Source organism: Ambystoma mexicanum, chromosome 10 (assembly GCF_040938575.1).
Source record: "Ambystoma mexicanum isolate Mex_15411 chromosome 10, UKY_AmexF1_1, whole genome shotgun sequence".
In the NCBI taxonomy this organism is placed as follows: Eukaryota; Metazoa; Chordata; class Amphibia; order Caudata; family Ambystomatidae; genus Ambystoma; species Ambystoma mexicanum.
In genome coordinates, this window is record NC_090932.1 from 840,504,216 (window position 1) to 840,519,915 (window position 15,700).

Here is a 15,700-nt window from a genome sequence, read left to right on the forward strand (position 1 = left end):
CTCTCAATTACAGTGACTGACTAAATATTATAATTTCCTACCTCCCACGAATTCTATCACTTGTCTACACAAACATCAAGTACGTGATCAATAAACAAAAAGATGCCACTCTCAGTTAATACCACTAAATGCACTCTCCTGCCTAAAATGTCTTGAGACTTTTCATTGGCAGAAGGTTTTCTTAGACTTTTAATGCACAAACGCATTTCTAAAATATTTGATGAGCATACAAATGTATAAAAAAACGTTAATGGCAACAAGCTTTCTCATCACAAGTATGTGAAATGACCACAAAAGCACCCTGCACTTAGTTACATGCACTGAATATAATACCCTGCCTGCAGCTGTTTCCAAAGATTAATGTCATCAAATTCTCCTGAATGGCAAGTGCCTTTATGATAGCAAGGCTCTTCTAAAAAAAAATGGCCTATCGAATTTCAATGGCTTATCTCACCCTTCACTATGTCCTATTTGTATGTTCTACCTATACCCCAAATCAATCATAATTTATCATTCATCTCTCCCTTAGCTAATGCCTTTTATAGTCTTCAACTTCTTCCTCTACTAATTCTTCTCAATTTTCTGCCTCTACGACAACTATATATTAACCATGTTTTAAATATTCCGCCACTAGACCCTTTTCTTTCAACTGCAGTGCAACTTGCTGACTCTGATTCTGCCTACACAAGATTAATTCCAAAATCTAAATATTTTTTTTTACTAATTAGGCCGTGCTAACATCTTTGCGTGACTTAATTTATAGCTGGATATATCTGCCACAACCACACCCGATGGCTGCCAGAGCAAGTATTTCTGACACACTTTCTCCTGCTCAAGATGGCGGCTATGGAGAGTGGGAACTCATGCTAGTGGATCCCCATTTAATAGGTGGCCAGATCATTTCCAACGATGGTGCATGGTGGGGAAGGGCAGCACACACTATGAAATGCATAGAACCACCAATAGATACTGCCATGCCCACGGAAAACGGGCATAATCGCCTTGGGCTTCTAAGTGACATGAAAGAAATATTATTTTGCTCTGCTGTCTGTTTTTGAATGCACGCTCGCAACAATGATGACCCCACACTTGGCATAGTGGAGGAGATCTTGCAGTGATACCAACGTGTGGCTCCTGGAGAGCAAACAGCACAAAGTGCGGCTTGAATGGGCACCAGAACAGTGGCGTCGCCAGGAATCAAATTAAGAAGGGGCACAGAGGGGACCAAAGACAAAAGTAGGGGGGCCACAGACAAAAGTGTGGGGGGAGCGCCTATGAAAGGTAATTTATGAGGTCACAAGCACTGCTGTTGAGAGGCTTTTTGTGCACCCTAACTACGCACACCCCACTGCACCTTCAGTCCCATCAGAATGCAAGCACGAAACCATTCAGTGGGCCTCATTATGAGGTGGGCGGTAAGGGATTACAGGCACCGGTAAGGGCACCGGTGCAGGTAATCCCTTACCGCCCTACTACGAGGTCCCTTAGCGAGTCCCTCCACTAACGGCTGCTTTTACCAGGCGTTAGTGGAAGGAACCCGCTAAGGGACTTCAGAGCTAATAACGGTACCGCAATTTGCGGTACCTTTATTAGCACCTTCCCCCCTCCCATTGAGCCCTATGGGGGCTGAAATGGGAATGGGGAATGGCTTTTTCAATGGGGACTTGACGGTCCCGCAAAGGTAGAAATAGACCAGTAAATCCCCATTGAAAGGGACCGGACACGGTACCGGTATTGGAGGTAGTCAAGGTGCTAATAGCGCCATGACTACCTCCAACCTCGTAATGAGGCCCAGTGACTAATGGCCCATCATTAGCAGTTTTGTGTGCTACATTCTGACGGGAGGGGCTGCAAGCTGCTCTGCATTGAGATAAAAAGAGAATATTTGCCGTATGATATGCAGACATTTGCCTTAGTGAGTGCCACAAATAACACCATGAACAGAGCACACAGTCACGGCTCGCCTTAGGTAGGGGGGAAACAAAAAGGGGGGGCAAAGGATTTCAGAGGGGGTGCCGGCCCCATCAGCCCCCCCCCCCTAGCGACGCCACTCCTCCAGAAATGTGCTAAAACAGAAATTGTATTCGAGTTTGATCAGATGTTATAATTGCCATGATGCATTTGCAGTCATAGCTTCCGAGTGACAGAAAACAATGTGGTGACCCAAATGCATGCTTGGCAGTCATTTTCTTTTTCTCACTCTCCTCTGAACAGGACACGAGGGGACCAATCACAAGCCAGTGCACTGCAGCTAAACAGTTCCCTCTTCATCACCACATTCACCACCCTGCTATTTCTTGTGCAGCCTTTTCCTAATTAACCGCCCTGAATTTTGAATGAAAGTGATAAAATTGTCCATTACTTACTCTGTAGAGTGTCAGAACAAACCTCCTCAGAACAAGCTAATATCTGTTCGCGTATTTTTCATAGTATGACAGCACAGTACCGCCGATAGCCTAAAGATAAAATGACAAGCTGTCTATCACATGAAGCTAAAAATACTTAAAGTTATGGAAATTAATATTCTAATAGGAAGCAGTAATATGACAATGATGTTCTGGGTATTTTCATTTTCTGAGTGTGTGGATAATCACTCAACGAAATTCCTTCAAAATGCATATTTTAGGATTTAAAGATAATTGCAAAACGTCGGCTATCTACCAATGGCAGACATTATATTTAGCTTTGTAGCTGAAACAATTCACACATTTCCTTGTTAAACAATGCAATACATATTTACTCTCGACTATGCTGCTTTTACGTGCACCACAAGTATATCACAGTAAAATGCGTATGTGAATTAGCATCCCCACTACAGAAACACCATGCAGCCTGCAAATGACACATTCAACCAATTAGCCACGTACAAGCTTGGTGCTATTTCGGCTGTAAATCCATCAGAATGCCACCAAACGGAATTACTGTTACCACCACTTGGTCCTGTGTATTTACTGCGGGATTACAAATGGTGGTATGCAGTGTAAGTCCCCATTTTTGTGTTCATGGAATTCCCTTGGGATTTTGGCGGCATTACTGCCAGTGGTAATTTTGCCAATTTTTTGAGGTAAGGCAGTGGATTTTTCTCCAGCTTCTTGCTGTAGGTAAATCCTCCACCTCACCAAGAAACCTGTAGTACAGCGGTGCAGTAATGCGGCGGTAACGGGATCAGTGCAACGTCACCACTGTTTTTTACCGTACCGCCGTACTTGTAATGAGGCCCTAAAGTCTTTAAACTTTTCGACGTTCATAAAATGAGTATCATTAATTTTCGTGATAATGCAAATTAAACGGCTATATTTATGATCTTCAGTTGTTTCCCCTGCGAAGACTGCTGGAATTGTACTGCCAAAACACTCCTGTTGCTCTCTAGCACAAGGATCGCATAAACGATGTTGATAAGAACGATTTTTTGGGCTGGTGGTGAATTCGGAGAATGTAAACTTTGCACCGTCATGCATAGCATATACATGTTTCAATGATTTTATTTTGCTGAAGTTACAGCAGTTCACATTACACACAAACAAGGATCAAATCACCCAATACTGCACCTTCACCGGGGACCTAGCATCTGGCCCATCTTCTATACCTGCCTTTCCATGTCTTCCCCTGTATCTGTACTCTTCCTTTCTTCCTTTCTTTCTTTCATTCTTTCTTTCTTCCTTACTTTCTCCTTGGGATGTCTGAGGATGGACAAGAAGAAAAAGGAGCACAGGCCAGAAAGAAAATAGGGGAAGTCTATAAATAAAGAAAAAGGAAAAAGATAAGAGAAAGAAAGAAAGAAAGAAAGAAAGAAAGAAAGAAAGAAAGAAAGAAAGAAAGAAAGAAAGAAAGAAAGAAAGAAAGAAAGAAAGAAAGAAAGAAAGAAAGAAAGGTGCTATACTTCAGGTCTTCAAATTGTGGGGCTTGCCCTTCTAGGGGGGCCCAAAGGATGTCTGTGCAGACACAACACTCTTTAAAAGGACTTTGTATTGACGGTATCCAGTCAATGACTCAAATACAAAGCATTGAATGAAAAAAGCATCCAAAAAAAGCATCGAAAAAAAACATTGAATGCATTTTTTTCAAAGGTGAAACAAAAGGGAATTCCCTCACATCTGATAGCTTTAATAGCTAAACTACATCACAACACCTCCTATCTAGTGAGGATTAGCTCTGCTGCCACCATGTAGCCCATACCGACAGAGGTGGGGGTCAAGCATGGTTGCAACTTGACAGCGACCCAGTTTAACCTCTACCTCTGCGACATTGATGAAATATGGATTAATGAGATTTCGTATCCAACAACGCTGGGCCAATTAAAAATTCAATGGCTCACCTTTGCGGAAGACATGTTAATCTTTGATAGAACTCTGTATGGTTTGCAGCTGAAGCTTAACATATTTGTAGACTGCTTATATAGGCATAACCTGCAATGCAATGTTCATGAATCAAAAATATTCATATTCAAAAATCTAAAAAAGAAAGGACTCTCCATGAAATAATCAATCAATAGCATCAGAATTCCTCTAGATACCTCACTAAAATATCTGGGATATGATGTTACTGACACTAAGGGCCTCATTACACGGAAGGCGGTAAGGGTTAACGGTCACCGGTAATGGTACCGGTGACCGTTAACCCTTACGGCCTTACTATGAGGTCCCTTAGCGGGTTGGTACTTTAACGCCTGCTTTTAGCAGGTGTTAAAAACCAACCCGCTAAGGGACCTTGGTGCTAATTACGGCACCGCAAATTTGCGGTACCGTAATTAGCACCTTCCCCATTCCCATTCTGCCCTATGGGGGGGAAGGGCAATGGTGGAAGGGGGAATTACCGCCCCGCCAACCTTGGAATAGGGCAGTAATTCCCCTTTCCACCAAGGCGTTGTCGGTATTTTACCGGCATGGACCAAGGTGCTAATAGCACCTTGGTCCACCGCCTACCGTGTAATGAGGCCCATACTCTAAAATAAGATGGAAGGTGGGGTTAAACGCCAAAATTGCTGCACTCGGGACTCAAATGAAGATGATCTATGCAAGATTCTGCAAATTCTAGTTGTGCCCACTATTTGACTTCTATACGCTAAAAGTAGAAGCATCCATCCTCTATGGGTTAGATATTTGCTTGTTGAACATTGATTCTGTTCTTGATCAGATTCAAGGAAAACTCTGGAAAAGCACTCTATTACTAGCACAATCTCTTCCCAATTGTGTTTTGCGACAGGAATTGGGACTAACGGCATTATCTGCTATGTACCATTGGCATCAACTATTGAATCTTTCAAAGATGTTGTACCCTCCGGGCAACTCACTCTACGAAGATTTTCGAACAATGATCTCTGATTCCAACCCACCATCAGTAATGAGCTTTTATAACTCAATGCACAAACTACTTGATGAAATGGCTCTAAGTCCTGAGGACTTGGAACATGGAATCCTTCATATAAAAAAACGCCTATTCGAACAAGATTGGGCAAAGACGTTGAATACAATTAGTTGTAAGTCCCAATATTGCGAAGCAGCCTTGCTTGTCTGTACAAGAATACCACAAATATAGTATCTATAAAAATGTCCCTGCTGTAATTTAAGAGATCTATATATGAGATTCAAATTAAACCAGCTACACACCTTGGAGAAAACACTAAGGTGGGATAAAGGAACAGAAACCGATGAAAAGATATCTTGCTGTTTCTGCAATGAGCAAAGAGAGTCTTTGAAACACCTTGTAATATATTGTACTCACTTTGAAACAGAGCGTTTAGATCTCCTTGGAGTTGTAATATGTGGAACCTCACCACGAGCCGGAGAATGTTGCTGGATGAATTTGATGTGGGGAGCATCTATTAAAACCATATTAGCACTAACAACATTTTTGACAATGTTCGTCTCTGAATTAGTCAAAAATGACATAGGGCCTCATTACGACCCTGGCGTTAAGGGTTTAACGGCGCTGTAAAAGGTGTCGGCGCCGTTATGCCCTTAACGCTTGATTACGAGGTCCCTTTGCGGGACACGACCTTAACGGCTGGTTTTTCCAGCCGTTAAAGTAGGGACCCGCAAAGGGACTTTGGTGCTAATAACGGTACCGCAATTTGCGGTACCGTTATTAGCGCCTTCCCTATTCCCATTGAGCCCTATGGGGCAAAAATGTGAATGGGGAAGGGCCATGGCGGCATGGAGAATTACCGCCCCACCAACCTCGGAATGGGGTGGTAATTCCCCATTCCGCCATTGGTGGACACCGCCATGGACCATGGTGCTAATAGCGCCATGGTTTAGCGCCAGTATCGTAATGAGGGCCAAGGGCCTCATTACGAACCAGGCGGAGGACCATGGTGCTATTAGCACCATGGTTGGTGCCGGTATCGTAACGAGTCCGCCAATGTTCAATGGGGAATTACCACCCCATTCCAAGGTTGGCGGGGCGGTAATTCCCCATTGAACATTGGCCCTTCCCCATTTCCATTTTTGCCCCATAGGGCTCAATGGGACTGGGGAAGGCGCTAAGTACGGTAACGCAAATTGCGGTACTGTACTTAGCACCAAGGTCCCTTTGCGGGTCCCTACTTTAACGGCTGGTCTAGACCAGCTGTTCAGGTCGGGTCCCGCAAAGGGACCTCGTAGTAAGGCGCTAATGGGTTAACAGCGCCGCAGCCTTTTACAGTGCCGTTAACCCGTTAGCGCCACGGTCATAATGAGGCCCCTATAGTCTTTTTCTTTCTTTTTCTCCTATTCACTTTTATGATCTATGAATGATGATGTGTTTATGTTGTAAAAGTTTTTTAAAATAATAAAAAACTTTTAATAAAAAAAGGTAAAGGTTTAATTTTAATTGTAATGGGTTTTAAGGGGTCGAAAAACAGGGGTTGGGGGATCCCCCCATTAAAAAATGAAATAAATAATACATTTGATGTTTTTTTTCTTTTTGTTGCTTTGTTTTAGATGCTTTGGCATTCAATGCCATCACTATAAACCTGTGTTGACTGCTTATAATAGAAAAGATAAGCGATTGCACCTTGTGTGTGTGGGGCCGGGGGGTGCAACACAATATATTTGCCTAAGGGGGCTCCGTATGGAAACATTTGAATACCATTGCATACTAGGTCTACCTGTAAAGGAATTACAAGCCATTGTTTTCAATCAAGACGTCAAGAAAGAGGGTTGTGCTTTGTTGTTCTGGAAACGTTTTTTGGTTCATTTTGTTAGGCCATTGGTGAGGGGCTATGCCAGAAACTGCCCTGCAACCATAATACATCCATCTTCACTGACATTCAAAGGTTTGTATTAGAGCAACTTAACCATAACATCTTTTTAACAAGGTTGAATTAATGAATTATAACGGTCTAGAGCAACTTAACCATAAGATCCCAATAATACAGAAGTTTCACTGATATGTTTAATACAGGGCAGTGTTAAGGTGAAACCTATCATCCATAGGCAATGCAAGCATTCTATAGAAGATAACATTCGAGACGTAGGATGGAGCAGCACAGCTTTTGACATTCCTAATTTGGGTGCCAAGCTCCCCAAAACTGGAAAATCTTTTGCAAATTTGTGTTACGGTTCAAATTATATACAGGATCCAAAAAAGAGCACATTTTTATACTTTTTCATTCATTTTCCCATAACAGAAAATGTCAACATTTTTCACAAGTACACATACAGTGGCAAAGCCACAGGATGGATTTGTAACAAATAAGAAACAGGTTGGGCACAAAGCGCTGAAAGTAAATCCTTTGTACCCAAAAACATAGTCATACCTCCCATGATAAATTGCTGGTGCCAAGCTTTTTCCATTTCTGAAAATCCGCCATTAACCAAGTTCTGGAATCGATTTTGAAAAAAGTCATAAAATTATATAAGGGGTGTTAGAAGGGGAGTTTTTGTAGGCTAGAGAGCATGTGGGCATGTCAGCAGGGTAGGAAAGTATGAATTGTGGAGGTTTGGGGATTAGGGATAGTGTAGCTTTGTTCATTTTTTCAAGACTTTTTTCAAGTTCGAGAATAGGCAAAAGCAGCAAAAAAAGAGTGATTACTGCAAAACTAATATATATTGAGATGTGGCAATCACATTGATTACTAATTAGGAGAAGAGTAGAATTTTAAGTCAATTCAGGAAGCAATCTTTTTTTATTATAAAACAAATTACGAAGATTGTTACCTAAATTAACTTACAATGTGCAAAGGGAATTAGTTTTTGGGGTGTTAAATGTGTTTAAACTGTTTATAATTGTTCAATAATTCAATAACAAGTGCATAAAGAAAGGCCAGAGGAAGCCAATGATTTTTTGTAACTATAGCCTTTGTTTTATTGGACAAGGATTTCACATGACTTAACAGTGAATATTAAGATTCACGGCCAGTTTAAGTCATCAGTTAAAGTGACATTAAGGTGCTGATTTAATGCAACAAAACCCCTGAAAATCAGAAGGTGCTGGAAGCTACACCCTTTAACTATGAGGCCCACATTTTAGAACCCATATGTACTCTGATGACATCACAAATGGCATCATTGATGACATCACATATGACATCACTTGTGGCATCATGAGGGACAACACTGGTAAAGCAGTTTATATATGCAAGACAGTGAGATGCAATATTTCAAATGTGTGTTTCTGCAAGGTGGGTTCAGGTGCATTTACATGGCACTGTGTCTGTCATCATGTGACTTAACACTTACAGGCCACATTTCCATGCACACTCACCCTTACTCCTACATGTGCAGTGACTCCAACCAAACACTGAACGTAGGCCAAGGTGTCTCAAAGATTTGACAATACTTGCAAGATTTACAGCTCTTCCACTTGACCACACTCCCCACTTAGGAACCGTCAGATGCCATCCCTGATGACATCATATGAGAAATCAGCTTGGATACCACCTGACAACTCCGTAAACTTATAAAACACAACCATGGGGAAACATTTCTGGCTGTATTTTATCATATAGCACACATGCAATATGCCTTGTCTTTTATGAAGCACAGAGCCCCGGTCCCGCAAGTAAGTTGGGTTGGAGGGAGGGGGTGGGAAAGGGGATCGGGGCATTTTGGTGAAGGGTCGGGAGTGGAGGCAACAGGGACAGGCTTCCAGTGGCCTCCCCACAATAACAACAACCAAAATAATTAGCGCCACATGGGGAAGGGCTTTGAATGGCTGTGACAGCAGGCAGGGAATGTGTATTCTTGCCTCCTGTTCTAGCCACCTGATTGATTGTGCACCCTTCCCATGTGCAAATATACAAATCTCCACTACCATTGTAACTGCCAGCCATTCCGCGCTATTGCACGCCCATGTGAAGCGAGATTCTCAGCTTGGGCTGCGGGTCGTTACCGGCCATGTCTACCCTCCTGATTGGTCATGAAAGCCATTAACACCCCCGGGGTTCATTCGGGGTGGAAATGGTTTTCATTATTTTTCCTCTGGAGATGCTCGCTGCTTGCACATCCGATCTTCCGAAGAAAAAGAAAAAAAAGATCACGCTGCCATATGGAAAATGGACTTAGTCCCTTTTTCATGTCTATGGTGGCAGCCGGGAGATGGGAAAAATGCTGAGACCGAAGCACAGAGTCTCGCAGGTAAGTCTCGCAGGTAACTGGGGATGGTGGGTTGAGGGTGGGAAAGGGCATCATGGATTTTGTTGAAGAGTGGGGTGAGGGGCAAACAGGGAGAGGCTCCCGGTGGCCACCCCACATTAGCAAAAAAATAATGATGCCACCCGGGGACGGGCCTTGGGTGGCTGGGACAGCAGCAGGGAATGCGTATTCTCACCTGCTGTTCTAGCCACCTGATTGGCTGAGCACCCTTCCTCGGGTGCAAATCTACAAATCTCCACTACCATTGTTATGATGCGTGGAACAGTTATGGAATGGGTCATCCATAGGTAAGACTGAAATGAATCACATGCCATGCTGTTACCTCTTCCTGGGAATTTTTCTTTTGCCTGTTTGCCCCTTAAGAAATTATTTAATAGCTGCTCTTAATTTGTATTCGAAAGGCAATCGAGTGGCATGCAGGCTAATGACCAAATGTTGGCCAAATGTGCATGTGATGTTTGATAGTGTACTTGCAATGTGTGTGTGGTGGATTGCAGAGCCCTCAACATAGTCATTTTCTCCATGTTGTTCTTTTTTCTTTGGTGTGCCTTTTGGAGCAGCACAGTGGATGGGTCTTGGTGCTCTGGGGTGACTGCAGGGGAGACTTGAGAAAGTATGGAGAGAAATGACCATAACATGTATCTCCTACTATGCCTTTCTCAAGGGGCCAAGCAGAATTTGCCTCGGAAATTGTAGGTGCTTGTCTTCATTTCCCCATTCCTTCTCTCATCTAGTTGTCCCTGCATTGACCTATACAAAACTATCCATTGTTCCAGCCAATCCTGCCAATTGGCTTGGCACTTCCAAATCTGTCTTCCTGCTACAGGTTTGGACATTTCACAAATGTCATCTTGGTAAACGCCTGCATATTTCAAGGCTAGATCTTCAGCTCATCATTAAAAAATGCACTGACTCTATCTGGTTTCTCCCAGCAAGGTATTGGTACACATTGGGCCTCATTACGACCCAGGCGGTAAGTTACCGCCTGGGCCGTGACTTTACCACCATGGCGTAAACTACGTTTACACCATGGTGGTTGGCGGACTTACCGCCCCATTCCGACCTTGGCGGGGCGGTAAATCCCCAATCCCCATTTACCCTTCCCCATTCCCATTTTTGCCCCATAGGGCATAATGGGAGTGGGGAAGGCGCTAATTACGCCACCTTAAATTACGGTGGCGTAATTAACTCCATGGTCCCTTAGCGCCATGGATTTTAACACCTGTTAAAAGCAGGTGTTAAATCCGCCATGGCGCTAAGGGACCTCGTACTCAGGCGGTAAGGGTCGGCGCTGTTTACGCTGCTGTAAACCCCTTACCGCCTGGGTCGTAATGAGGCCCATTGTTCACCAATAATGCTGAAACCTTCAGATCAAGACTTAATTGTCTCTTTTGTGATCAGCGCTGTGTCTGACCCACCTACATGGCTAAGCATCAAAGTACACTTCCATAATCAAATCCCCATCTCCAATATTCACAGTTCTCATCTCATCTTTCAGTCATTTGTACATTTTTTGACTTCCAACTTTCCACCTCTTCACGTGCCAACCTGCCTACACAGAGCAAGTTCTTTTTGACAAGTGTTGGTGCTTAAGACTACTCATGGTTAACACAAGATGACCACCCGCCGTTCTTAATGTTGAGAGGAGTTATCCTTATTTATATCTGTTTCCAATGTCATCCAGGCTTTGCATTCTGATTTTCTGATTGGATTTGGCAGATTTTGGAGTTATTTCTTGTGCAGATATTTATTATTTTTTATTGTTTTTATTTTGTTTGGCTGATATAATGAACCTTTCAAAATTACATTCTTTTAAACATAAACATAAAAATGCGAATAAATACAAAATCTCTAACACATACATAATTCACAATGTAAAACAGAAATAAAATGATCACATTTCATTATTACAATCAATTTTAAAACTCTTATAGTTCTTATATACTTTTCCATATTTTCTGATTAGTTCTCATAATGGAAATTCATCTTTATCCAAATCTAATTCAGCCAGGAAGTTCATCGTCGCAAAACCCAATGATTTGGAATATATATGAAAGATGCAATACCACATTGTCTCCACATCAACATTTTCATTTTGTTCAAAGTGGCTCCAAAAATATATGATATCTAATGATTGCAGATTTACACATTCCTCTAAGATATGTTTCAAGGTTTCCACTTCATTACTACAATATCGACATAATTGTTCTTCGGGTGAAAGGGAGTGCCATTTCCCTGTTACCTCGCGTGTTTTCCAAATGTTTAATCTCAGTCTCAAAAGACCTGATCAGTGCTTTCTATCAGGGCATTGAGAAAGGTACCATTCTGTTAAGCCACAACTTTTATACGTGAATGGATTTTCCTTGAATATCTTATAATCTCTACAACCTTCCCGTGTTTAAATCCAATCGAATTCCCATAATTTTTTCTAAGCTAACTCTGGGTTTAAAAGAAGAGTCTCCTCTGATATGCCAGCATCGCTCATAGTTTCCTATGCTTTCAACCTCCATTTAAGCATGAGCATTTCATTTGAGTTTTTTACATAGTTAGACACTATCGATAGAATATTATTTTTATTATCAGCAAGTAGGCATTTACGATACAGCATACATACTTTCCATTGATAATGTGCATACATGGAGATCAGTCCTAATTCATGTCTAATTACATTTATTGGGACTGCAGTTGGTAATTTTAGGACTGATTTCCCAAAAAATCCTTATTCCAAAATATACACAATTTTTTGCAGCTTTGGCTTCTGATCCATAAGTTAATATTGGAATAGTTTTTTGTTTGTAGTAGGTTACAATAGGACAAACAGAACATTTTCCAAATCTGCTGTCAATGATTTGTGCCTGCGAAGTGGCTGTACTTAGTTTCACTTTTAAGTTAATCTCATGTGGCAGATCCTGCAGATGATTATTTATATTAGTCCCTAGATATATATAAGATGGTACAGTTTGGAGTTTAACTTTATCCAGATGCCATGTATTATTCCGACAGCGCTGTATTCCATTTTCAAACTGCAAAATCTGTTTTTTTGTGTGTGTTTATTGTTATCATATTACGTTTGGCATCGTTTGCCAGGCTTTTAAGCACATTTCTTAGCCCGGATGGTGTCTTTGATATCAACAATAAGTTATTAGCATAAAATAGCCATTTTACTTCCTGGCCATCAAGCTTAGAAGAGTCTGTTATAATATCTCTGAAACTTTCACCCATGTCAAAAAGAAAAAAGTTGAACAGGGTGGACGTGAGAATACACCCCTGCTTCAATCCTCTCGCTGTTGTTATCTTCTCTGAAAGAATCCCCTCTGTGCTCAATCTTATTTGAATTGAGGTATCTGAGTGAAGTTCCATAATCCATTTCAATAAGTTCCATGGGCAATTTTGTTTTAGGAGTTTCATAAGCAGTAGTTCTATTGGTACTGCATCGAAGGCTGTTTTGAAGTCAATAAATCCTACGTACAACGCTTGTTTCTTTTTGCAATGTCTTGCAATAATAGCATTTAGGGCTAGCAGGTTTACACTGGTCCCAATATCGGCAATAAGCCCTGTTTGGTACGGGTCTCTTAAGTTCCTTTCTGTTAGCCATACATTGAACTTTTTTTAACAGAATGCGTCCAAAAATCTTGCCAGGGCAATCAAGTAATGCTATTGGTCTAAAGGAAGAAGGATCAGATCTATTTCCTTCCTTATACAGGGGTACAATCACTGATTGTTTCCAATTCGCTGGTATTTCCCCTGTTACCATGACATTTAGGAAGATCTTTTTCAGAATCTTTGCCCACGTGATGTACTTAGTTTCCCAATAAAATATTTTATATCATCTTCATCGAAATCCAAGAAATGGCTCCCCTTAACACTGAATTACTACCTGATCAATAGTAAACGGCGATTGATAGATGCCTTGATAGTATTCACACCATGTTTTCTCCGCTATAGAGTTTGATTGGATTGATTCTTGTGACACTGTAGTTGCTTCATTCAACGGCCCACAGATCTCTGCTGTGGATTTTGTCACCATTTTCTTCAACATTTGTTTGATGTCCTTTTGGAATCTTAGTGCTTTCCTACTTCTAATCCAGTTCTTATGTACTGACATTAGATGTTTTATTTGTTTTGATCTTTGTGCGACTGGTAGATATTGTTTTTTTGAATTTCACATCTAAGCTTGCGTTTCCTGAGTTTTACTTCCGGATCAAAGGCATGCATATGTCTTTTCCCCTGACAGTTGGCATTTGATTTTAGGACCACATATTTTTGCATCAGGGATACGTAATTGCTTGCACCTTGGACCTTAATTGATTCATCCATCTATTGGAGAGCATTATTTGACCCTTGTAACCGATTTTTTCTGTTGTTGACTAATACTTGATCTCTAAAAAAGTCTCTTTTCTTCTTGATGGTATCCCCTTTCCAAGAAAATGTTAGGCATAGTTGGGAGTGGTCACTCAAATTGTTGGGCCTTATATATAGTGACTCAATCATGGGAAAAAACTTGCTATCTGTATAGATATAATCCAGTGTGGCATCAGACTACCCTCTATGCCATGTATAATGGGCTGGAACATCTGTTTCTACTGCCCCATGTAACATCACAAATTGTCTCTCTTCCATTAGATTGACCCATCGTGATTCTTCATATTTTTGCTTCAATATCACTTCGAACATTAGATGTAGATTTAGGTCCCCCGTGATCATCACTGAGTCAATCTTCCTCATGATTGCCAATCTATCTAATATTGTTTCTATTTGCATGAAGAAGTCTTCTGTAGACAATTGGGCTCTAGCCCACTAGATGTTAATTATCGCCATTGAGTAGTCTGTTTATTCCAAAATAATCAATTGGTTGAAGGCAAAATTGACTCATAAAATTGTGCATTGAAATGTTTTGACTTCCTCACTGCTACCATCAAACCTGCTATGGGACAGCCTCTCACTAACTTTATCGCCGATGTAAACAGAATCTTATATCCGTCCCAGGTTGGCATGCTAGTCAGCCATGTTTCTTGTAACACTACAATATCAAAGTCATTCAGATTACTTGCTGTTGAATTAATAAAGTGCTGGAATCTTCTGGTATTCCAGGATACTAGGGAGATAGACTCCATTATTGGTCATTGTTATGACTGGTTGCAGTTCTCCATTTGATACATATTCTGAGATTGTAATTGGTATTGTGGGATGCTTGCTTGAACTTTCCATTCCATAAATGTGCAGGCTTTTCTTTTCCATTTTCTCATTTTGGCTCCATTTTGATTGATTCGATTCTTGACTAAGGGTGAATCCCATTTCATTAAGTATCGATCTTTCTCCCCATATTGTGTTCACTATTACAGTAGAATGTATGGATATCCGTACCCTCCATAGATCATTATCGTCAAGGAATTCAATAACATTTATATCGAAGGAGATTATATTTCTTAATTGTGGCACATCTCTACATATGTTCATTATACACGAGCGATTAAGATCAAATTTAGCAAAAGGATGCCCTCGACATTCAACAATTAAGTTATGATAATTCATCATTGGTTGTTGTGATTTGCAACTCATCAGTTTTTTCATACTTTCTAGTCCTCCTGGCCTTGGGCGAGATTCATTAGATGCATGGGGTTGTCCCATAATCGGTTGCTTTTGTGGAGGGTTTTGCTGTTATTTTTCTGACCAGTTTGGATCTTTCAATATCGGTTGGTACGCATCTGTTCTTGAGTCATTTTGATTTGTTGGTTGAATAATCTGAGTGGTCTGCTGATTAAGTAAGTATTGTGGCACTGTTTGTTTAATTTCTTCCCGTATTTGATCAGTCGAGTGTCTTTGCCTTTATAATGTCCCTTTTGCAATTTCTCCATCTACTTTCTCCACTTCTTGTTTATCCGCAATTGCCAGTTTTGGTGCCTCTGCCTTTGATACAACTTCTAAGCCTTGATTTTCAGCCAAGGCTACTATTTCATTGACTGAGTCATATGCCACAATCCTAAGAGGCTTAGCTTGCTTCAGTTGCTGATCCCTCTTCATCAGTTGTTTTGTATCACTTCCTTGTTTGATAAATCTAATTGGCCCTCATTCCGAGTTAGGACTACACCATGGAGTAAATAGCTCCATGTTTGGCAACCATGGAG